Source organism: Callithrix jacchus, chromosome 10 (genome assembly GCF_049354715.1).
Source record: "Callithrix jacchus isolate 240 chromosome 10, calJac240_pri, whole genome shotgun sequence".
Classification (NCBI taxonomy): Eukaryota; Metazoa; Chordata; class Mammalia; order Primates; family Cebidae; genus Callithrix; species Callithrix jacchus.
The window spans coordinates 1172693-1199862 of NC_133511.1; positions in this window are offsets into that span (position 1 = coordinate 1172693).

Consider the following 27170-nt stretch of genomic DNA (forward strand, 5'->3'; position numbering starts at 1 on the left):
TCTGTGATTATATGTGTTATTTTGATTATATATATTTTATCACTGATATTTTAAGGAATGTGCATAGTGTACACATTATGTACCTATACATTGTCTACACATTATAGAAATATGTAGGTACATATTTTACAGAGTATGTACATTTTTTGTACATGTGCATTGTGTACACATATGTACAGCAGGGTAAATGTACAGATTGTACCTATTTTATACATTTATTGCAATATGCCAATAAATGTACACACTATTACTACATTCTGAATTATTATATTTTGTATATTAGATAGAAATTTCTCCGGTTACCAAAGTGGTTGTACACCCAGGTGTGTACATAGTTTATATGCGTACATATAGTGCATAGAATGTACTCGGGTACAGAAGGTACATATCTACATTATATGTACACATGTGTAGTGTACATATGTACATACTGTACCCACATATGTACACTCGCATATATTGTGCATCTGTACATAATGGGTACATGATGTACATGTTTACATATATCACAATAAATGTAAATGTACATGTTTGCAATATGTACATTTATATTGATATTACATATTACATGTGTATTGTGATTTTATATGCAGTTGTGATTATATAACATTGTGATATTACAATAAATGTACATATTGTACACATTATGTGCATACCTATTGTGTGCACATTTTGTACATATATTCGTACAAATGATAGTTTATGTACATTTATTGTACATCTGTATTGTGTACATGTATGTACATCACAGTCAATGTACATATGTTACATATTCTGTACATTGAGTGTAATATCCCAATAAGTCTACACATTATGAGTTTTTTCTGGGTTATGACATTTAGTATATTAGATAAAAATGACTTCCAATATCACAGTGGGTATATACCCATGTGTGTCCATTTTGTGATATTATCCATCATATCCTAAGTAGGTATTTCTCTCACAATGAAGGAAGGTGTACACTCCGTGATTGTTCCAATATTCTAGGCAAAGTGCAACACTTCTGCGATGTAGTTCCTAATATCCCAGGGACAGAGGATGAGTATACTCTTAATATCGCAGGAAGTGTACACCACCACTGTAGTATTGTTTCTAATATCCAGAAACTAAAAGGATATTACTCCAAATATCTCCAAAAGCACACAAGACCCCCGTTACATTGTTCTTAATAAGTAGGGGATTACAGATGACATTGCTCACGATGTGACTGGCGCTGTAAGCTGGTCCTGTGATATTCTTCCTAATATCCAGATAAGGAGAGAAAAATGTTGCTGCCCATAGAGAAATATTCTGAATACTGCAAGAGATGTACACCGTGCTCTGATATGGTCACTAATGTCAACAAGAAAACAATTATATTGAATTAAACATTGCAAGGGTTGAAACCCTTCTATGCTTTCAATTCTAATGTCAATGGGGTGAGGATGACATTTTTGTCAATATGCCAAATGTGTAACTAGAACTATTGCCTAATATGTAAAGAACCACAATAACATGATCATTTCTGTGTGATATGGTTGCCAGTATCATATTACACCACATTTTCAAAATAGCCGGGCCCCAGCAGCTGTGGGCACAGCGCCCTAGGCAGGGGGTCCCTAAGCAGCCAGCGTGGGCCTGGTAGCTGTTATGGGCCCTCTGGCGGGGGCTGTGGGTACAGCCCCCTAGCCAGGGTGTCTTTAAGCAGCCAGGGTGGGCATTGAGGCTGCTACGAGCAGAACTGTAGTAATAGCCTGCTGTGCATAGGTATGTAGTTTGCACCTATTTCTGCATGTGTACATTGTTTAAATAGTAGGCACATATTTGTATACGTGTACATACGGTGTTATCATGATACATATATATTTTCATAATATGTGCACTATACATATGTACCTAGTACATACCTAATGTGTAGAATACGTACTTTTTGGTGATATTACACGACATATATGTATTAGTGTGATTACATATCTTACTGTGATTATATATATTTTATCACTGATATTTTAAGGAATGTGCATAGCGTACACATTATGTACCTATGCATTGTGTACACATAGAAATATATAGGTACATATTTTACAGATTATGTACATTTTTGTACATGTGCATTGTGTACACCTATGTACAGCAGAGTACATGTACAGATTGTGCCTATTTAACACATTTATCACAATACGACAATAAATGTACACACTATGACTACATTCTGGGATTTTATATTTAGTATATTAGATAGAAATCTCTCCGGTTACCAAAGTGGGTATACACCTATATGTGTACCTAGTATAAACGTGTACATATTGTACATACTGTGTACTCCTGTACAGAAGGTACATATCTACATTATATGAACATATGTGTAGTGTACATATGTACATACTGTGCACACTTATGTACACGTGTATATACCGAAAATCTGCACGTGTGCATGATGTACATGTGTACATATCGTAATATCACAATAAATGTAAATGTATATGTGTGCAATATGTACATTTATATTGATATTATGTATTATATGTGTATTGTGATTATATATGCTGTTGTGATTATATGAAATCATTGTAATATTACAATATATTTACATATTGTACACATTATGTACATAGCTACTGTGTACACATTATGTACATATAAATGTACATATTGTACAGATTATGTACATTTTTTGTACATTTGTATTGTGTACACATATGTACATCACAGTCAATGTACATAAGGTACATATTTTTTACGTTGATTGTCATATCCCAATAAGTGTACACATTATGAGTATATTATGGGATATGATTTATAGTATATAAGAAAAAAGTTACTTCCAATATCAATGTGGGTATACTCGCATGTGTGTCCATTTTGCTGTACCTTCTATTAATCTTTGCCATTGAACATGATAGTGAGAGGTGGTTCTTTTCTCTAACAAGGTTTTCTGTTAATATAACTCAACTCTACTACCTTGTGGCCTCTGTATCTTCCATTGTAAATTGTAATTACCTATAAAAGAGAATATTTGACATCACGTATCTACCTCTTGGATCCATCAGCCAGAGGCCTAAAATAAAGAAGACATTCACCCCACGAATGGTTATATAGTGGTTGACAACCCCACTTTCTTCTAGGTAAATAGTATCCTCTCTTTAACAGTAGCTACTTACAAGATTTGTGCATGAAGAATGTGACTTTTTTATCAGTATCTAGTTTATTCTTACATAAATTTCTAAAATACTGAGAGAATATTCTGATCATTGGTTATGTACTATTTTAATTTAATTTTTTCCTCTCAAATTTTATCTTAACTGCATACTCTACCCTGTTTATAAGACTGCCCTATGGTTAAATTTAGTAGGTAGTAAATTATCCTGAGCACACAGAACAATTGCTTTTGTAATCAACTCTGAAACATCATTGAAAGAGCAAGGATATGGGAATGAGATTTATCTGGCTTTTATTTCTTGTACTTACTTGCTGTCTGACCTTGGGCAACTTATGTATTGCTCTGAGTCTCATCTTCTTCATCTGTAAAATGATCATAGTAATACCTAATTCATATGCAGCTTGGAAATGTGTAATTTAGTGATTGATATAAAGTTCCTGATACAATTTCTGACAAAATAATAGACACCCCACGAGAGATAACCATAACAATCAGAGTTTATATTCACATTAACTGGGATAAAATTGATTTGAAAATACAGCATAAAAAAGCAGCCAAAAATTCACAAGCATATATTTCGCTTGCCTTTTTATACAGAGCTGGAAAATTTCTCATCATTATCTCATCCATTGCCTGCAGCACGATCCTTCCAAAACTCCTCCTAAGACCGTCTGCCAAGGTGGAACACACTGAACCGCATGTGACTCTGCCTTTTCTGACTATTTTTGCAAGATTTTTCTCATAGAGTATTATTAACAGAAAATGGGGCTGTTATCAAGGTGACTAGGAATGGTACATTCTCAGTTCAGGCTCTGATGGAATGTCTACTTGATCTGGTGCAACTCCAGCTGTGCTCTTGGCTTTCCTCACTTTTGTGGTTCCGAGAATGCAAATATTCTCCCATGGCTTCCTTATTTTGTCTTTCTCCATGAGGTCTCATTCAAGTACAAACATTCCCTTCAATTTTCTCAACTCATTTTATATTGTCTGAATAACCTAGATAATTTTCCCTTTCCTAAAGCTATAGACCTTCTTTCTGTGTGTAAGAACAGATTACTCACAAATGTTTACTGTCCGCTAGACATTTATGTGTAATCGGTCCTTAATTCTACACACAAAATATCATCTCTACCAACATTTTACAACTATAGTCTTTCTATAGAGAACTATGAAAGGAACTTGCTCTAAAGGAGAAACTTCCAGAGCTAAACCAAGGGTCTGACAATTGTTAACAATATGTTATTCAGTAAAAATATATTTTCAGTTAACAGAGAAGAATGCCATGGACAAAATGACAAAACAGAACTTTTCAGCACTTATTCCTTCACAGAAACATCAATTTGAACAGCCATCCGTGCATCAAAGTGTCTTCAAAAGAGAAAAGGAATCCAGGTGAGAGGTTATAGCACGTTTGTGGAGTAGAAAAGTAAGAAAAACGGCATAAAATAGAGTATAAAAGAGAGTTTTCTATTATCTGCATTACCCCGCCCCTAAACCTGGGTAGTGCAGCATGGAAAGAGATACGACGTATATGCAGAGAGGAGAGTAAATGTAACACCTGACTTCAACATCAACTCCAATGCCAGGCACAATTCAGTGAACTCAACACCAGGCAGGTTTCTATAGCCACAGGCTATGGGACAGACCCTGTCAACCCAAGCTCCAGGCCTTCCCCTATGGCTCTAAGATCTAATGCCTCCAACCTCCATGGCTCCTACCGACATAGGCTCCAGGCCTTCGCCACAACCAGGCCATTTATGGCTTCCCCAGGCTCCACACTGGTTACTATAGACTCGTAAGTGCCTGGATAAACAAACCTCTACATCGACACAGTGGAATATTATTCAGCAATGAAAGCAATAATCTTTGAATGTGGCTTTTGTTGCAGAAAAAAGCACGTGAGCTATGAAGCCATTAAAAGACATAGAGGAAACTCAAATACATACTACTAAGTGAAAGAAACCAATCTCAAATGACCACTTACTATATGAATCCAACTATATGACATTCTGGAAAAGGCAAAACTATAGAGACATCAAAACGTTCAGTGATTGCTGGGGGTTGAAAAGTGGGGAAGGATAAATCGGCAGAGCATAGAGGATGTTTAGGGCAATGAAACTACTCTGTGTGTTACTATAATGGTAGACACATGCCATTACACCCTTGTCAAAACTCACTGAATATACGACAGCAAGAATGGTCCCTAATGTCAATTATAAACTATGGGTGACAGTGATAAGTCAATGTTGGTTCATCCATGTAACAAATGTACCTCTCTAGTGAGGAAGGCTGATAGTGGAGGAGGCTGTGCATTTGGGGAGGTGGGAATGTAGGAACTCTCTGTACTTTCCACTATGCCTCACTATTAACTTTACACTGCCCTAAAAATAAAGCGTATTTGAAAAAAGATTGAGCTGTTGATATAAGCCCAATGTCTACTTTGACGTCCAGAAATGTTTCTTTTAAAACGCTAATACACCACTTCCTGGAAGAAAATATTTGTTAACAAATTCTTTTCTAGAACAATTATTTTTGTGGGTGTTCCTGTCACAACTATACATAAAAATCAGAATATGCAGCAACATCTTGATACTCTAAAAACACAATACCAAGAACGTTAAGAAAATCATTTCTAAATTTGATCTAAGCCAAAATGCGGAGAAGCAAAAGGGAAGAAAATTATTTCTGTATGATGAGATTATAGGTTGTTTCTCCGAACTCCTCTACAGTTTTCAGTATTTTCCAACTTCTATCATGGAGATATATAAATATAGATGTAGATATGTACATATATAGTCATTAGATATATATTTATATATAATAAATAAACAGATACCATTTTATTTTTTATTATTTATTTATTTATTTATTTTTTGAGACGGAGTTTCGCTCTTGTTTCCCAGGCTGGAGTGCAATGGCGCGATCTTGGCTCACTGCAACCTCCACCTCCTGGGTTCAGGCAATTCTCCTGCCTCAGCCTCCTGAGTAGCTGGGATTACAGGCACGTGTCACCAAGCCCAGCTAATTTTTTGTATTTTTAGTAGAGACGGGGTTTCACCATGTTGACCAGGATGGTCTCGATTTCTTGACCTCGTGATCCACCCGCCTCGGCCTCCCAAAGTGCTGGGATTACAGGCTTGAGCCACCGCGCCCGGCCTACAGATACCATTTTTAAAAGATATATTTATGTATTTTATATATTTATATAATATATACATCATGTTATCACCATTATGGATATAAAGAAGGACATTAAAATAGTGAAAAGATTAAAATAAAATGTACCAAAATGGAAACAGTGATTTAACTCTGCCTAGCTTTATGTGATTAAACAAGGTATTTTTCAAATCTATTTTTCTTTGCTTTCTAGAGGCTTTATAATAAATCTATATTTTTATATTTAAAAGCCTAATTTTTATTAAACAAATAAAAATTCAGCAACACTGTCTTTAGAACATTTTTTAAATCAACTTGAGCATGAAGAAAATGTTATGACTATGGTGGTGAGCATTTTGAAAGATTAGCAGAAGCAGGGATAATGTGACATTTAGCTGATCTTTCAAGGGAAGCTAGACAAATGACACTTTTCGAAAAGAAAATAGTAACTAGTGTTGAAACATGGTATTGCCAGTATGATTAAGAAGGAAAGTGTCAACTTCTTCTGTGGAGAATCCTAACATTACCAAATGTAAGAAGGCAGATACTTCAACAACAGAAATGAAAAATATCTTGATTCATTTATTTAACACATTTTAGAGTTTAATCCCAAAAAGTCTATTTTGAAGAAAAGAAAAAATCTTACTCGTGTATATTACCCTTTGCAGTGAACTGGCCAAATAAGTCTATCCAAGGTACGTTGAATACCGAGCATGCTGGAAACATTTTTATTGACATCATCTCTAATCCCTACAACAATAGTGCAAGGGAAAATTTAACATCTTCTTTTTACAGAGAGGAAAGCTGAGGCTCAAAGAGGTATAGTAGCTCATTTAACATTACACATCCAATACGTGGTGGAGGTGGGACCTATACTTACATCTGTCAGACCTTAAAGTCTGTGTTCTTCTTTCTACCTCTCTGCCTCAGTCCAACAATTGGGATCTTTGCCATGATGCCTCACGAGTTCACGAGGCACTTTTCAGGAAGTTTTTGACTCAGACTTTATCACTCAGCAAGATACCTCAACTAATTTACAAAATGTGACTTGAAAAGCAGGTTGTAATTCCAAAAGCAAAAATCCAACCACAAAAGATAAAGTCTTAATCAGTAGAGCTTTACAGAAGGAAGTAATGTAGGTAGTAAGGGCACTTTCGGAAATGTCTGGAATCAGAGGAGTCGATGTATCACCTGTTAGAAATTGTACTCGCTTGGTAGCAAAATATTCCTTGCGTTCACTTAAAATAATAGTCTTGTTGTTTTAAAACCAACGCACAGTCAGAGGGTGACTTGGATGTTTATTTTTTATTCTCTTTGCCTTCTTGTTTTAAGAATGGATTTTTCCTAAATTCTAATTATTATTGTAACTTACATAAGTGCAGCCGATTTTGCTTTTAAGGATAAAACTACATTTAAGTAGCTTTGTCCGGATTATCAAAACCAGGCCCTGAAGAAGTGAGTTCCTAAAGGGTAGAAACTTTGCTTATGTCTATATCTCAGTTGTGTTAAACAGAATAACTGGCGCAAATTAGCAAATGATGCACTGAGGAATCATAGAACAAAAGACTTTATGAAGAACTAAGTTTCAGATTCAGGGTGACGCTAAGGAGCTAGTGTACCAGAGGATGGTATGCCTTCTGCAATCACAAAAGCAGCATTCAGTCTGATCTGGGCTCTAAGAAGTGCTCCTTGAGACCTGAAATTTTATCCTAACACTGCCACTAACAGGTTAAGTCAGAAAGAGTTCACTTCCCAGAGCTTTCGATTTCTGGTTTCCAAATCAGCACAATGAGAAACTGAAAAGAAGGAAAGAGGAAAAAAAGAGAGGGTCAGAGATCCCTCCTGCTTGTACAATGCCATGATTTGGACACAGGGTTTGGGCAACCATGGCCCATCCACCAATTCCTGCCTGTCGTCTCTTGTCAGACAGCTCATGAGCCACGAATGTGAAAAAATTCAAAAAAGTAACAATATTTTGGGACATGTCAACAATTATATAAAATGCAATTTTCAGTTCTCATAAAAGTACTTTGGAACTCAGCCCCACTCCTTTATTACCCATTTCTATGGCTGCTTTCACACCACAACCACAGAGATAAGTAGCTGTGACAGAGACCATATGGGCTGCCAAGCCTAAAATATTTACTGCCTAGATCTTTCCAGAAAAAAAAAAAGGATTGCTGATCTTTTACACAATCAAGCAAGCGATCACCTGAGAACATTAAAATCTGTGTCTAGGACAAACGGGGCCTATATAAACTAGGGAATAATCTTCCCCACTACTTATGCAAGAACATTCACCCTTGAGAGAGCAGGCTACATGGCTTGGCAGCACTACTGCCACCAGTCCAGACTTCCCCTCACCTGTGCCCTATAAGTGACCAGCATTTCTAGGCATCCGTGGAGCAGCGGAGTGCATTCTCATGGCTGGCCCCACACCTTCCCTTCCTCCTGCTTCCTCACATTCTATTTTCTGAGTGGTTGTCAAAGGAACGCTGAATTTTGCTGTCACTTTTTCAGACCCCAATTCCACTTATGACAGTCTTGGTACCAGGAAGCATTCCAAGCTCCTATCTCATCACCACAACCGCCTGCTTCTCACTTAGTCCAGACGAGCTTGCCACAGTGCAATTGCTTTTTAATCACTCTCTCTCTTCTTGCCTTCACCTCCTCTTTCTCCCTCTCTCCCTGGCTCTTTCTGTCACACGGGTGTGTGCACATACACAAGTTCCGATTAGATAAAAGAAGAAACACTTTTTAAGTTTCTTTCTAGGCCTAATAGAAAATTCTTTTTTTTTTTTTTTACAAAAACAGAGCTGTTTTTTTCCATTGCAAAAGTGTGGGTGTCCTTCCTTTTGGAGAGTAACAATTATTTTCTACATGGCCTTCTGACACATTGCATGTTGTACATATGTGTGTGTGCACATGTGCATATGAGTGTTAGAGTATGTGTGTGTAGCAGGGAGGAAAGAGATGAAGGAGAGTGTGTATGTGCATGTTGGTTCATATGAGTGTGAGTGTGTGCATGCACGTGCCTGTGTGTGTGCACATGTGTATGAGCAGGCTTGTATTTGCGTATGAGAATGTGCATGTGAGAGAGAAAGAAAGAATGCGTGTATGTGTGAATGTGTATGTGTGTGTATAGCAGGGGAGAAGGGGATGAAGGAGAGTATGCTAAAAAGAGAACACCTCAGAACAGTCCAATAAAAGATTCCATATCAACATCATATCTTGTTAAAATACAGGATTCCCAAGTCAGTCACCTTCAAGCTGGAAGCCTGGAGTGTAAAAAGAGTGGGTGTTCTTCTCTGACAACTTATTGTCTAAGACAATTTTATGATCAAAAATATATTCGAATAAAAGTACCTGAGAAAAGTACATAAAGAAAATATAGCAAAATGTTAACAATGGTTTTCTTTGGGTGAGAGGAAGAAGAGGCAGGTTGTGGTTGATCTGTTTCTTTTAGTTCAACTATTCTGCATTCCTCACTTTTAAATTTTGGATATTAAGCTGGAGAGAAAGAACATGAATATAAAGATGAATTCGCTGAATGGAGCAACGAATGCTGAGTTAGCCAAAAATGTATGGCTACCTTCTATATCTAATTATCTGAGGGCAAATCAGAAAACACCACTTTCAGAACATTTTTTTTTTTTTTTTAGAAATGAAGTTTCGCTCTTGTTGCCCAAGCTGGAGTGCAACGGCACAATCTCGGCTCACCGCAGCCTCTGCCTTTTGGGTTCAGGCAATTCTCCTTCCTCAGCCTCCCGAGTAGCTGGGATTACAGGCACGCACCACCATGCCCAGCTAATTTTTTGTATTTTTAGCAGAGACAGGGTTTCACAATGTTGACCAGGATGGTCTCGATCTCTTGATCTTGTGATCCACCCACCTCGGCCTCCCAAAGTGCTGGGATTACAGGCTTGAGCCACCGCGCCCAGCCAGAAATTTTTTAAAATGTGTTTTACGTTATTTTCCCTTTCAGCCTAAGGACTACAAATTGAACACAACTGGATCTGTGCCATTGCCTCAAAGATTCTTAGCCTAGTTCCAGATCCATTGTCTGGACACTCCTGCTTTTTAGACAGAAAACAGGGCTAAATTCCTATTGACTTCCAAATACACAGACCCACAGATTTGTCACAGTAGCCTCTCTCTCTCACCCTGTCTCTGTCCGTCTGAGTCTCTCTTTCTTTCTCTCTCTCTTCCCTCACATCATCCCCAAATCAGAATGCATATATAAAAATTTGATTAACTGAAACATAGAATGATCAAGATTTTACTACAAGAGAAATACACAGACTTCAGCTAAGATGTTTGGTTGAATACCTGCATATGCCTTCACTCCATCATTAAACCACATTAACACGGGATGATTAAAAATAAATAAACCAACAAAGATAAAAAGAAAATAAAGACAATCCCTTCAGCATATAGAAAACTGGCAAGCAGAAGCTGTCAGTGACACCTGACAGTAGACCCAGAGATGCTAAATCCCAAGCCAGTGGCAGGAAGGCAACCAGGATCCCCAACGGTTCAAGAGTTGGCAGCTAAATTTACCTAGGGAATTTGTGTTTCAGTAGTAGGTAGATCCCAGATCCTCTCCCTAGAATCGGTGCCTGCATCCCACGGTGGTGGCAGGGTGGAGGTTTCCTCTCTATACAGTAAAATTTGGTGTCTCTAGGCAGGAGCTCTCTACACACAAGTGCTTAAATGTACACACTGAACACTGAGATCCTCCAGGTTTTCCTACCACTGAGTTCCAATGAGGGTGGCAAATACACTTGGTCAGAAGTTAAGATGATTTTTCTCTAGAGAGAATCTCTCTTGCTCAAGAAGAAGAGGTCTGCCCCAGCAAGACCACCACCCACAAAATGTTACAATCACAGAACTTCCATCAGCTTTTAGCTTTTCAGTGCTCCATTTTTTTCTAACAGACACAGACAGCTAAGGGTCACCAGGCATCTGAGCAAAGCTTCTAACATGAATGGCCGAGACCAGAGCAAGAAGACACATAAATGCAGCCTGAATGAGGACTGTGCTAGGAGATAAGACCTTCTGAAACCCATATGAATGTTCACGAAGAGATAAAAATGTTACCATTTTCATGAAACAAGAACCAAATTTAAAGAAAAAGTAAATGCTTAGAAATTAAAAATATGACAGCAGAACTTGTGAAAAATTCTTGTTAGAATAGTAAGACAACAAAGTTGAGTAGATGAACCTTATGTCTTCCAGAAATAGCGATAAGAAAAAAGTTGAAATCCGGAAGAAAATTTGAACAGGTTCAACACTAAAATGATCAGAATTCCAAAGACAGAAATAGAGACAGACAGAGAGAGAGAAAAAAGAACGGACACACGCAGCAAATAAGAGAGAGAGAGATAAACCCTAACACAGTAATTGCTGGAGACTACAACACCCAACTTTCAGCACTGGACAGATCTTCCAGACAGAAAACCAACCAATCAACATGAAATTTAATCTTTACTACAGACCAAATGGAACTGATATTCAAGGAACATTTCATCCAATGACTGCAGAATACACATTTTTTCAACTCAACACATAGATCATTCATAAGTATAGAAGATACCTTAGGTCACAAAGCAGATGCAATCGCATTTGAAATCAGGACTAAGAAATTTATTCAAAACCATACACTTACATGGAAACTGAGTAACTTGCTCCTGAATGACTCCTGGGTAAATAATGACATTAAGGCAGAAATCAAGAAGTTTAAGAAGTTCTTTGAAAGTAATGAGAACAAAGGTACAACTTACCAGAGTTTCTGGGATGCAGCTAGGCAAGTAGTGTTGAGAGAAATTTATAGTACTAAATGCTCACATCGAGAAGTGAGAACTCGGGACAGCTGCGGTGACTCACTCTTGTAATCTCAGCACTTTTGGAGGCCAAGGCGGGCAGATTACAAGGTCAGGAGTTTGAGACCAGCCTGACCAACATGGTGAAACCCCATTCTACTAAAAATACAAAAATTAGCTGGTGTTGTGGCACATACCTGTAATCCCAGGTACTCAGGATGCTGAGGCAGGAGAACTGCTTGAACCCAGGAGATAAATGTTGCAGTGAGCCCATATCACACCACTGCACTCCAGCCTGGTTGAGAGAACAACACTCCATCTCAAAAACAAAATTGAGATCTCAAGTTAACTACCCAACATCACAATTAAAAGAATTAGAAACCCAAGAGCAAAGAACACCCTCAAAGCTATGCTGAATGGGAGTGGGGAGAGAGGGCATCTTTATCTTGTGCCAATTTTTAAGGGGAATGCTTTCAGCTTTTGTCCATTCAGTATGATGCTGGCTGTGGTTTTGTCACATGTGGCTCTTATTATTTTGAGGTATGTTCCTTCAATACCTGGTTTATTGAGAGTTTTTAACACACATGAAAGTTGAATTTTATCAAAAGCTGTTTTTGCATCCATTGAGATAATCATGTGGGTAATTTTTTTCTTTAGTTCTGTTTATGTGACGATGACATTTATCAATTTGCATATGTTAAACCAGACTTGCATCTCAGGGAGGGTGGTTGTGACCAGGAATTGATCAGTTTCTTCTAGATTTCTCAATTTTTTCAGGTTCAGTGGCTCACATCTGCAATCCCAGAACTTTGGGAGGTCAAGGTGGGTTGATCACCTGAGATTGGGAGTTCAAGACCAGCTGGATCAACATGGAGAAACCCCATGTCTACTAAAAATACACAATTAACCAGACATGGTGGCACATGCATGTAATCCCAGCTACTCAGGAAGCTGAGGCAGGAGAATAGCTTGAACTCAGGAGGCAGAGGTTGCACTAAGCCGAGATCTCACCATTGTCCTCCAGCCTGAGCAACAAGCACAGAACTTCATCTCAAAATTAAAGAAAAAATAGTGCCTACAGTTGTACATCATATTCTGTGAGGGTGGTTTGTATTTCTGTGGGGTCAGTGGTAATATTGCCCTTATTGTTTTTGATGGTGGTTATTTGAATCTCTTCCCTTTCTCCTTCATTGGTCTAGCTTCAAGTTTATTATTTTTTAACCAGTATGATTTTAATAGACCAGTTACTGGGTAGTAAACTGAAACATACAGAGTGCCATCTCCAAGAGCAGTCATGATTTCATTTGGGTTCTTGAAAAATGTTAAGAAGTAGGTTGAGTTTTATTATTTTTTTCAGAAAACCAGCTTTTGAAAAATTTATGTGGAACCAAAAACAGCCAAGGCAACCCTAAGCAAGAAGAGCAAAGCTGGAAGCGACACGCTACCAGACTTCAAACTGCATTACAGGGCTACAGGAAACAACGGCATAGTACTGGTACAAAAACAAACACATAGACTAATGGAACAGAATAGAGAATCCAGAAACAAAACCAAGCTTCTACAACTATCTGATCTTTGGCAAACTTAACAAAAACAAGCAAGGGGGAAAAGATTCTCCCTATTCAATAAATGATGCCAGGATAACTGGATAGCCATATGCAAAAGACTGAAACTAGACCCCTTCTTTACATTACATACAAAAATTTGCTCAAGATAGATTAAACACTGATATGTAAAACCAAAAACTATAAAATCTCTGCAAGACACGAGACAATGCCATTCAAAACATAAGCACAGGCAAAGATTTCATCATGAACATGCCAAAAGAAAAGGTAACAAAAGCAAAATTGAAAACTGGGGTCAAATTAAAATGAGAAACTTTCACACAGCAAAATAAACTATCAACAGAGAAAACTGACAACCTACAGAATGTGAGAAAATGTTTGTAAACTATGCATTCCACAAAAATCTAATATCAAACATCGGTAGGGAAATTAAATTTACAAGAGGAAAACAAGCAACCCATAAAAAGGTGGGCAAAGAACATAAACAGACACTTTTAAAACAAGACATATATGCAACAAGCAATCATATTAAAAAAGCTCAACGTCACTGATTATTAGAGAAATGCAAATGAAAATTAAGATACCATCTCACACCAGTCATAATGGCAATTATTAAAGCAAAAAAAAAAAACACATACTGGCAAGGTTAGAGAGAAAAACAACACTTACACACTGTATTCGGGAATGCAAATTAGTTCTGCCATTGTGAAAAAGTGTCATGATTCCTCAAAGACCTAAAGAGTGAAATACCATTTGATTCAGCAAACCTAGTAATGGGTTACTAGGTATGTACCCAAAGGAATATAAATCCTTCTGTCATAGAGACATGTGCACGCATATGTCCATGGCAGCACTGTTCACAATAGCAAAAATATGGAATCAAGCTAAATGCCCATCAATGGTAGACTGGATAAAGAAAATGTGGTACATATACAACAAAAAACAGTAGGCAGCCACAAAGGAATGCGATCATGTTCTCTTCAGGGACATAGATGAAGCTGGAGACTATTATTCTTAGCAAACTAACGCAGGAACACAAAATCCAAATACCAGATATTTTCACTTGCAAGTGGGAGCTAAATGAGGAGAACACAGGAACATACGACAGGCGGAAGAACAACACACACTAGAGCCTTTCAGAGAGTGGAGAATGAGAGAAGGAAGAAGATCAGGAAAAACAACTAAATGGGACTAGGCTTAATACTGGAGTAATGAAATGATCTGTACAACAAACCTCATGACAGACTTTACCTAAATAACAAACCTGTGCTTGAACCTTTGGACTTAAATAAAAGTTTAAAAAAAGGCAACTTCTCAAGTTGAATAACATAACCTCCTAGGTTTAAACACATGAACACAAACTCACACCAAGGAACATTGTCTTGAAAATCTGCAATATATGACAAAGGAAAACAGCTGTCCTAAGTTTTCAGAAAAGTTTTTTAAAAAACAGTATTTACAAAGAATCAGAAATCAGAAGGATTTCAGGCTTCTCAACAGCACTACCAGAAGCTGGGAAATAATGGAGTAGTATCTTTAAAACTTGAATGGGAAATTATTTTCAATCAAAAATTCTATGCCCCACCAGTCATGTAAGTGTAAGAAGAAATAAAGTCATATTTCAGAACAATTTGCTTCAGTGTATCCTTGCTTGAATAAGTTACTGGAGGATACAGTCCACAAACAAGAGATTCAGGGCACGGGGCAGTGCAAAACAACAGAGTGGGTTTGCATTTGTATTGAAAAGACAGCAGCATTCGAGAGTTAGGGAATACTGGAGGAGGAGTTTTCTCCAGCATCCCTGGAGCCCACACCTCTCATTTCCACATTCCTATGTCCCATTGCTGCCCATGAATTCTGATCACCTATTCGTTTGAGAGAGGTATTTCTCTCACCGATTAGCTGTAGTCAAGTGGCTCTTTCTTGGGCTACAGGAGGAAATCTATTGCTTTTCATTAAACATCAATTGAATTAACCTAGGCTTAAGGTCAGCATTATGCCATCAGCTGTACGTTCTTGGGAAGACATCTACTCACAAACTGGTTAAAGAACGTGGCCCTCCTACCTCTGACTTGTGTGATTCTAAGCAAGCTATTTAGCACCCTCTCATCTGTGAAACAAACATAAAGTTCTTATCTTGGGCTCCACAAACAGAAAGTGTTGAACAAGAAGAGTTTCTTCTCCTCCAAGGCCAGACCATACGGAGGACCCTAAGACAGCCACAGCCTTGGTCAGTAGGACAAACACAGGGTGCAAATTGCACCATTAAAACTGTGGCCAAACGTTTGCTCTGCCTCTGAGTCACTCACTGTCATAAGGCTCTACCGGTTCCCATTCCAGATAGAAAGTGGGCTTTTGTTGGTTTTTGTTGTGTTTTTCAAGAGATGGAGTCACCCAGGCTGGAGTACAGTGGCATAACCATAGCTCACTGCAGCCCCAAACTCCTGAGCTCAAGTGACCTTTCTGCCATGGCCTCCTGACAGAAGCTGGGCCAACAGGGCAGCAGGTATGCATCCCCACACCCAGTAATTTTTTTTTTGAGAGATGGGGTACCGCTATGTTGCCCAGACTGCTCTCAAATTCCTGGCCTGAAGCAATTTTCCCATATTAGCCTCCTAAATTTCTAGGATTACAGGTGTGAGCCACTGTGCCCAACAGGTGTTCTTAAGTGCAATTTCCACACTGCTATTCTGAAGAAGGGCAAGAAGCAAAGAGTCCCTCCTTGAAACATAGAAAATAAAAGCATTCACTATTAAGTGGAGGCAGAGTTGATGATCAGCCAAAACTACTTCAACTCAAATCCAGAAGGCCCATTGATACAGGAGTTCTAAAGAAATTATTTCGTCAGAGATTGAAAGTAAGGAAGTCTTTGGTAAGGTTTCCCTTTGAATAAAAAGCAGCCCCAAAACCATTTCTAACAAAGAGCGGCCTGTAAAATCGAGCTGCAGATATAGACAAGCAAGCTGGAAGCTTGCACAGGCGAATGCCAGCAGCTGTAACAATAGGAGGCTACTTGGGTGCCAGGCATGCTCAACCTGACGGCTTTATCTTCCTTTTTCTTTATCAACCACAAGTGCAGTAAGGGACAGACAACATGCACTGGCCAAGTAGAAAACCTATATGCATAAGAAGATTCGGGTGGATAGCCAGCTTCTTCACGAGCTATGTAAAGCTCTCACCTGGTCCAACCCATATTTGGACCCTATGTAAATCAAACACCACCTCCTCAACAAGTCTATAAAACCTTGTGCAGTTCACCAGAAAACCAGAAAACACACTCAGAAGCCCCTCTCTCTCTCTGCAGAAGAGAGAGATGTTCTCTTTTCTTCTTTTGCCTGTAAAACCTCCATTCTTAACCTCACTCCATGTGTATTCACGTCCTTGATTTTCTTGACATGAGGCAATGTACCTTGAGTATTACCTCAGATGGGCAATGCTGCTTCATCATAGTTCTGTTTTGTTCAGGTTGTGGGACAAACAGCTCCTTTCCTCTGCAACCTCAGCTCAACCTTACTCAGGCCTCCTTCCAGCAGAATCACAGAGCCAAATGAAACCCCTTAAGTCTTCTTTTAAATGGGCAGCCGCTCCAAAGAAAGCAGCATGATGAGTTTCAGGTGGCACGGGGTGGGGGCAGTGCTACTCGGGCTTCTCCATGCTCAGTCCCTCTCAGTTCAAAAGCGCACCACGTGGAGCAATAGAACACCTGCTCATCTGAGTTTTAAAAATAGTGGGAGGAAAAGCGCTGTCTTCATGCTTATTTCCCTGGCAGAGGGGAGGTCATAAAACACTAATTTCTAAGCAGTGGACCAGAGTTTTACTGATCTCTTCTGTTACTGACTCATGTTTACCCAGAGAAACCACATCACAAATCTGAGTCTCCTCTGGCAAGAGAAGGAATCGGATTCATGATTCTCTCAGCCACCTTTCCACAGTAGAGTTCTGACTCCACTTCTAAAATACTTTTCTGCAAGCCTCTGTACCTCATAAATGTTTTACTATACTCGAGACAGCAAAGGGAAGCACAGATTAGCTACTGTTTTCAGAACAGTGGAAACATGCTGTCTTCTCCAAGTTTGGCATTGGAGTCAAAGATCAAGCGCCAAACAGTAGTTGTCAAGAATCCTTTCATTTACAATCAGGTTCTAGACTTTTCAAATGGTGTGGGCAAGAACCAGTTTTGCCAGAATAGGTTATTATCTACCTCTTACCTTTATAGGACAGGACTAAAAATTCTCTTTTTTAAGAGAGAGTCTTGCTCTGTTCCCGAGGCTGGAGTGCAGTGGCATGATGTCGGCTCACTACAACTTCTGCCTCTCAGGTTGAAGTGATTTTCCTGCCTAAGCCTCCTGAGTAGCTGGAATTACAGGGGCCCACCACTACACTCAGCTAATTTTTGAATTTTTAGTAGAGACAGGGTCTCCCCATGTTTGCCAGGGTAGTCTCCAAAGCCTGACCTTATGATCTGCCTCCCTGAGCTGCCCAAAGTACTGGGATTACAGATGTGAGCCACCACGCTGGGCATTTTTTTTTTAATTACACTGAAGACTTTTGACAGGGTTGTGTGTTGTATGAACTCCCTCCTCACCCAATTCTCATGGATGGGAAAAGGCTGCTGCTTCATTTTAAAGCTAATGAGCTGCCTGAACAGGAACTTCTAATTAACCATTCAAACCGATTAGCTCACGTCCCTGAAGGCTGGAGAACACGGGAACTGCTATCCCATCTGAATACAATCCAAAGGCAAAAGGCTGTGGCCAAGTTCAAATAATGGGGCAGACAGAAGCGATAAAGACTGGAGCTGGGAGTGGCCCGTACTTCAAGTTAAGCCAAACAAAGGTGTTTGCATGTTTTATATGGGCCAAATAGAAATTCCATAATAGAGAAAACCATTGATTTTAAGGAGGACGCTGCCCTGAAAAGCTTCCTGCCAGGGGTAAGGAAGAGGCTGCCCAGGACCCCCAGAGGCAGGTGGTAGGAGGGCTCTTAGTGGCTTCCTAGAAACTGTATTACGTGAGGTAGTGAACTGCTGTCAGAGATCCCTACCAGGAGAATTTCTCAGGAACGCATGAGAAAGGGCCCAAAACTGCATGCCTGCTGCTAAAATGTGACACCATAATACAGCTGAACTATTCAATAAGGCCCTATCTGTTCCTCTGTCTCTCCTTTCTCCCTGCCCCTATCCAACCCTAGAAGAGCCAGAAAGCACTGCTAAGAAGTGAGGGTGGGTGGTCATAAACAAACACACTGCCCTCCTTTCCCTTCCCACTGTGGGTTTCTCAGGCTGAGGCTGTCACAGAGGAGGAGGGATGAAAATTGTTTTCGTTGATATTTTATCATGAACATTTATGAACGTACAGCAAAGTTGAAAAAACTTTACAGTGAACACTTTAACTGTATCTTCACCAACTTGGAGTCTTGTTTTATCTCATGTCCATCCATAGATCCATCTTTCTATCCATCCAGTAATCCATTATAGTTTTTAGGCATTTTAAAGTAAATTGCAGACATCAGTAATTCAACGTGCATTAACTAGAATTTGGTACCTTTTTTTTTCCTTTTGGTGTAAAGTTTACAAATGATGAAATGCAAAAATTTTAAGTATGTATTTACCGAATTTTGACAAAAGTATACATATGTGTAACCCAAAACTCTATAAATAAAGAACATTACTATAATCCCTGATATGGTTTGGCTGTGTCCTCACCCCAATCTCTTCTTGAATTGTAGCTCCCAGAATTCCCACGTGTTGTGGGAGGGACCTGGTGGGAGAGAATTTAATCATGGTGACAGTTTTCCCCATATTGTTCTTGTGATAGTGAATAAGTCTCACAAGAGCTGATGCTTCTATAAGAGGAAAGCCCTTTTGCTTGTTTCTCATTTCTCTCTTGTCTGCCACCATGTAAGATGTCCCTTTGACTTTCTGCCGTGATGATGAGGCCTCCCCAGCCAGGTGCAACTGTGAGTCCCTTAAACCTTTTTTGAATAAAGTACCCAGTATCACGTATGTCTTTATCAGCAGTGAAAAAACAAAATAATACAATCCCAGAAAGTTTCCTCATGACTTGTCTCAGTCTCCAGCTCTGTACCCTTGGATTTTTTTCATTGTAGACTAAGTTTGCCAACTTTAGAAATTCCACGTAACTTGAATCATGTTGTGATAACCCTATATATAAGGCTCCCTTCAGTCCACAAAATAATTTTTATATTTATCAGTCAGGTTACCCATATCAGTATCTCTTTCATTTTTATTGCTGAGTAGTATTTCATGCTATGAAATAACGTAGTTCGCTACCTGATCCTCTATTTGTGGTCACCAGAAACATTTTCAACTTTTGATTATTATGAGTAAAGCTATTGTGGTCTTCTATAAGTATTTTTATTAACATGTATTTTCACTAATTGGGGTAGATTCCTAACTCGGACATTTATTATAGATGAGATGTATATTCGTTCTGTAAGAAAATTCCAGAAATTTGACAAAGTAGTTGTACTGTTTTATAGTCCCATTAGCAATAGTTATAGTTGTGCTGTATTCTTGCCAACATTTGGTGTTTAGTCTTTCCCAACCTAGTTATTTTGTGGGGTGTGTATTAGTATCTCACTGTGGTTTTAATCTGCATTTCCTTGATGTTAACCATTTTGTCCCACTTGTATATTATCTTTGAAAAGTGGCTCCTCAAATTTTTTCCCCTTCTAAACAGTAATTGTTCTCTTTTTTTCTTTTAGTTGTTCTGTCATCCAGGCTGAAAGGCAATGGTGCAATCTTGGCTCACTACAGCCTCTGCTTCCTGGGCTCAAGCGATCCTCCCACCTCAGTCTCCCAATTAGCTGATACCAGGCTAACTTTTTGTATTGACATTAGCCAACATACAAGGCCAATTTTTTGTACTTATACTAGGTGTCAGGGTCTCACCATGTTGCCCAGACTAGTCTCAAACTCCTGGCCTTAAGCCATTCATCCTCCTCGGCCTCCCAAAGTACTGGCACTACAGGTGTGAGCCACTGTGCCCAGCCTGATTTTCAGGTTATAAAACTGCTTTATGTATTCTGGAAATCAGGCTCTTTACTGAAAATAGATTTATGACCATTTTCTGTCAGGCTGTGGCTTGCGTATTCTTTTGTTTAATGTATCTTTTAATTTTCCCAGACACATTTTCTGCAAAATTTGTGTTAGTTTTTGTTGTATTTTTCAGATACTTTGTTCATTTCATCTAAGTTGCAGAATTTGTCACCATGACGTTGTTTATGATAGTCTCTTATTATCCTTTTCACGTCTGCAGGATCTGTAGTGATAGTTTCACTTCGCTTTCACTTCTGATATTGATACTGACCATTTGTGTTTCCTCTCTTTTTTTCATGATCAGAGTAGCTTAAGGTTTATTAATGTTGATATTTTAAAACAACCAGCTTCTTTTCTTTGTTAGTTTTCTCTATTATTTTGTCTGTCTTCAATTTGGTTTATCTCTGAACTTTTACCTTTATTGTTTCCTTCTTACTACTTCGTTGGAGTTTTCTTTGCTGTGTGTGTGTGTGTGTGTGTGTGTGTGTGTGTGTGTGTTTTCAATCCTCTTTAGGTGAACATTTACGTCATTGATTTTAGACCTTTCTCTTTTTCTTCTATTGCAGTATAAGCATGTACGGCTATACTTCCCTCTGGGAACTCCCATCGCTGTAATTCATAAGTGTTGGCATGTTGTATTTTGATTATCCCTTAGAATAAAATATTTTATATTCTACCTTTTGATTTCTTCTTGGGCTTGTGTATTATATTTAATCTCCAAGTACTTGGAGCTTTCCTAGTTATCTTATTGTTAATTTCTGTTTTGATCCTATTGTGGTCAGGTAACATACACTGCATGAATTCAATTTGATTTAATCTATTCAGTCTTGTTTTACGACCTAGGATGTGACCTATCCTAGTGAACACTACATGTACTTGAAACATACAGTATTCTGTGGTTATTGAGTGTCGTCTTCCATTGGTTTGTTTAAGATGGTGGAGAGTGTTGTTCAGGTCATCTGCATCTTGACTAAGATTTTGTCTAGTTTATCTATGAATTGCTTGGGAGATGGGTATTAAAATCACCAATCAAAATTGTGGATTGTTTGTTTATTCCTTTAGTTCAATTTTGTTTTGTGCAAATTGACGCACAAATTATTTTTAATCAATTTTTTTATGAAATGACTCTTCTGTAATCATGAACTATCCCTCTTTATCTTTGGAAATACTGTTTTGACTTAAGCATATTTTATTTTGTATTAATATTGCTTCTTCACACTTCCATTACTGACTGTTTGCATAGTATATCATTTTAAATGTACTCATTTAGGGTCCGGTACAGTGGCTCACACCTGCAATCCCAGCACTTTGGGAGGCTGAGGCAGGTAGACCACTTGAGGTCAAAAGTTTAGGACAAGCCTATCCAATGTAGTGAAACCCCAGCTTTCTTAAAAATACCCCAACATTTAGCTAGGCGTGGTGGCAGGTTTCTGTTTTTCCGGCTACTCAAAAGGCTGAGGCAGGAGAATTGCTCGAACCCAGGAGGCGGAGTTTACAGTGAGCAGAGATCGCACCACTGTACTCCAGCCTGGGAGATAGAGTAGGACACTGTCTTAAAAAAATTCAAATGTACTTATTTAGACCTACGTATATTTGTCTTTTTTTTTCTATTCAAAGTGTGAATTTCATATACAGCACTGGGTCTTGTGGGTTTTTTAAATCAATTCTGGCAATCTCTGTACTTGAATTGGAGTATGTGGTATGATTCATTAACATTTAACGTTATTAAATATAGATTTATTAGTGGTTGAATGATGTAATTGGATTCAAGCTTACAATTTAATGGTTTGTTTCATTATTTTGTTTGTTTTTGTTTGCATCCCCTTCCCCACTTTTTGTCCTGTCCCTTTTCTCCTGATGTCTTTTGGACTCTATAAAGACTTTTAAAATTTCATTTTAAAGTATCCATGACTTATTAGATGTAGTGGTTGAATATTCCTTATCTGAATTCCTTGGGACTAGAAGTGTTTTGGATTTTAAACTTTTTTCATATTTTGGAACATTTACATATACATAAAGAGATCTCTTAAAGATATAACTGAAGTCTAAACACAAAATTCACCTATGTTTACGTACACCTCATACACATAACGCAAATAAAATTTTACATATTTTTAGCAATTTTGTGCACGAATCAAAGTTTGTATACATTGAACCATCAGAAAGCACACATATCGCTATCTCAGCCATCGATGTGGATGAATTTCAGATCTTGGAATATTTTGGACTTTGGGGTTTATAAATCAGAGATGCTCAACTTCTACCTGTTTTCATTGTTGATTATTTTATGTGTTAAAATATGTAAAAAAGGGTTAAGTTTTCAGCTGAATGAGATTTTTGAGTTTGGAAATTAAACTAAACAGGATTTTTCTGAAGTTCCAGGATACAGGTGCAGAATGTGTAGGTTTATTATATAGGTATATGTGTACCATGGTGCTTTGCTGCACCTATCAACCGTTCATCTAGGTTTTAAGCTTCACATGCACTAGCTATTTGTCCTAATTGTCTCCCCATCTCACCCTCCTCTGACCCCCAACTGGCCCCAATGTGTGTTTTTCCCTCCCTGTGTCCATGTGTTCTCACTGTTCGACTCCCAATTATGAGTGAGAAAGTGTGGTGCTTGGTTTTCTGCTCCTGTTTTGAACTAGACAGAATTTCTTAATATCTTAAATTGCTCAGTGAAATAGAAAATATCAAAGATTCTACCCAACAGGTGGGTAAGAATGAGTCCACGTCGCAACTTTGATAAAGTGAAGGGAAATAACAAACCATTTCTGATTGCTCCCTGCCACAGCCAGTGCATTCAACCTTTTTACTGTCCTTTTATTATTTTTTCATTGTTCTTACAGTCATTATTATTTTCCCCAAAAGAAAAAATAAAAGTGGTGGGATAGTGAGGAAACAAAGACTGACAGCTGCCCCTACACCTGAGTTTAACTTTTGAGAAATATAGTCAACATGATGATTTTCACACAGGGCTAGTAGGCCTTCTGCATCTGTTATAATTCCTGTTATGTTGTGGACAGAAAATAAAGTTTTCTCTCCATGGGAACCTGTTAGTGATACTTGAGAACAATGTCAACTGTAGACCAAAACCGAATACAAGTGGAAATATTGTTTCATTTTTTTTTTTGCAGTATTCCTTTTTTAAGACCTGAGATAGGAGGATAAAAAAGGAAAGAACTATTGACATGTGCAACAACATGGCTGAATATCAAAAACATTTTCTTGACTAAAAGAAACCTTACATATGGAGTGATCACTATATAATTCTATTTCTATCAAACTTTAAAATCTGTGTTGAAAGAATATTTAAAAGTATATTTGGGTTCGGAACCGACTAAGAGGAGGCAAAACTGAACTTTCTAGTCTCTGCTGTGATCCAAAACCCATGCTATAAACTTTGTACACAGTATCTCATTTAATCCTCAAAATCACCCTAACAGGTAGTTACTGTCACTTCCCCTGCTTCAAACAGAACATAAAGCTCAGAGAATCCAGGTACTGTGTTTTTTCTGTTTTTTTTTTTTTTTTTTTTTGAGACGGAGTTTCGCTCATGCCACCCAGGCTGAAGTGCAATGGCGTGATCTTGGCTCACTGCAAGCTCCGCCTTCTGGGTTCAGGCAATTCTCGTGCCTCAGCCTCCCAAGTAGCTGGGACTAAAGGAACGCACCACCATGCCCAGCTAATTTTTTGTATCTTTAGTAGAGATGGGGTTTCACCATGTTGACCAGGATGGTCTCGATCTCTTGACCTCGTGATCCACCCGCCTCGGCCTCCCGAAGTGCTGGGATTACAGGCGTGAGCCACCATACCTGGCCCGGTACTGTGTTTTACACCTACTTAGAAGTCACCAATTCCTAATGTTCTATAAAATGTTCTAAATAAAAATGAATAAAGTAGGCAAAAAAGACCATGTAAATAGCATTTCTACAAATATCTCCTGAGACAATTTTCACATCGATGTCCAAAGACATTTACAAGAATGTTTTCCACAACACTGTTTAAAATAATAGAAAACCACAAGCAACCTAAATGTCCATGGAAGAGTTAGATTCTTTCTCTTATTTCCGTATAATGCAATACTGTGCTGATGTAGAGATATAATATTTATTTTTAAAAATTACATTCACCTTCTTCTCATGGATCCAAGGAGATATGTTAGAGAATATCTATTGCATTTGGACATAAACATAAATACAAAGGAAATAGTAGGGGCTCTCTACAAGTGGTTATATATTGGAAGAGGAAGAAGAGAAAAATAAAAGGGATCATGAACTTTGTATATGCTTTGGTAGTGTCTGGTTTTGTATATAACTTGAATTTTTTCATAAATATATTTTACAGTCTGCATAATTACCAAGTAAGAAGACAAGTAAGTCACTTTAGTAAAAGTTCTTCCAATTACTGCAACTGATTTCTACAGCCAGAATGTTCCCAGAACCTGAAAAGAGGAAGCACTAGAAATGGAAGGCAGAAATACTGACACTAGAGGGCCAGAGCTGGAGAGGGTGGATCTAATGCAGCAAATCCATCAGCAGTTCTCATCGCCATCTTTGAGAAACCTCACAATTTTCCGTGCTTAATAAATGAGTTAAATTGAAAACAAATCCATGACAGTGGTGCATGAGAAAGGTTACATGTGTCCCAAATAATAAATTCTGCACACAATATAAATTAAAACATACCATTTTACATTCATAAGATTGACAAACAAAAAGTAAAAGCCTAGGAATATCAAGTGAAGCCAAACACAAAACAAGTTTCCCCACATTTCCTGTGGGAATACCAATTGTTACAACTACTTTAAACAATTGGAAATTCATAGTAAAAATGAAGACAAGCCTCCCCTACAATTTATCAATCCCTCTTCTGGGAACACAGTAAGAGAGATTCTTCCCAAGAAACCTGTAAACAAATGTATATGGCACTATGCATGTAATTGTACATCGTGGTATTTCCATATGGTAAAGTATTATTCGGCAGGGAAAGTAAGTAGACCAGAGGTAGACATTTCAATATCAGTAAGTTTTAGAAAAATAAAATTGAGTATAGGAAGCTGCAACTATATCTGTAATGCTTTGTTTTGCCAGGAAAATAAAGGGACACGTGGGGAGGGCAAAGGACAACAAAAACTAAACAATCTGAAACACATGCAGAAAAATACCCATATTTTAAAATTTTCCATTGCTGCTTATATTAGTTTCTGTCTTTTCTATATGCTTGAAGTACTTGATAATCAAGAAAGTATAAAAGGCATAGGAAAAAGTATTCTGAGAAAATACATCGAAAGGTTTATGGTTATTAGATTTGGTAAGATTTTAAATGACTTTAATTTTCTTTGTTATATCTCTCTATATGTCCTAGTCATACCATATTAAATGTGTGTTTCATTTATGACAATAAAAATGTATTGTTTAAAAACTCATATATATGCAGTTTTATCTGACATATGAAACTCTACGAAACATAGATTCAGCAAAAATACTGAGAACAAGAACAAAAATAATGATATGAAGAGTTGTTGACTTTTGGATGGAGCTATGAGTGACTTTACATTTATCTCTAAACTCAATTTTTCTATAGTGGGCAAAGAAAATATTTGTGAAAGCTAGATTAAATAGAAAGCTATAGGTTTTAAATGAAAAGGAATTCAAATAATTTTCCAGCATGATAAAATGTTCATATTCCTAAATATGAACTACTTTACAAAAGCACCAGTGATTTTAAAGAAACATTAGATGATTTTTAAAGGAAGTCAGTTATGATACTGCAGTTTATAGTGATACCGAGTGTTTGCTAGCTCCACTAATCAGGATATTAAGTTAATAGTATATAATATGCCATAAAGAAATTATATGAGCGGAGGTTACTGCAAAAGGAGAACACAATGATTTTAAGTGGGCTGGTGACCTGAATTTCTTCCAGTGAGGGGAAACATCAGAGTCATTTGATCAATGAAGTGCCTTTTATAAATCTTCAGGAAATCTCCTATGAAGGCTTTAAGAAGATGGATTTCTTATTACTTCTGATGTATGTTCCCATGAAATTTTTACCATTGCCACCATGGGCCTGCCCAGCCTAAGAGATGGAAACTGTGAGTCCAGCCCACTGACGCCCACCATCAGTAAGAAGATTGCACACTGAGGAGGCCATGACCAGCCTGCTGACTGAAATCTATACTGTAAAAGGATGATGCTGCTCCAGCAATCCTGAAACCCTGCCCTAGGATCAATACAAAGTGGTGTCAACCTTAGAATTTCAATATGCCTAGGCAGATAGTTATCTTTAAATATAAGAACAGTATCATTTTCTGGAGAAACCAAAAGAATACAGAAAAATTCTACAGTAGTCTACTCTGCCCTTCCTCCCCGTTCCGTCTTGTTAGTAACAGCCAAATCCAGGCACAAAGATGTCCTAACTTCTAC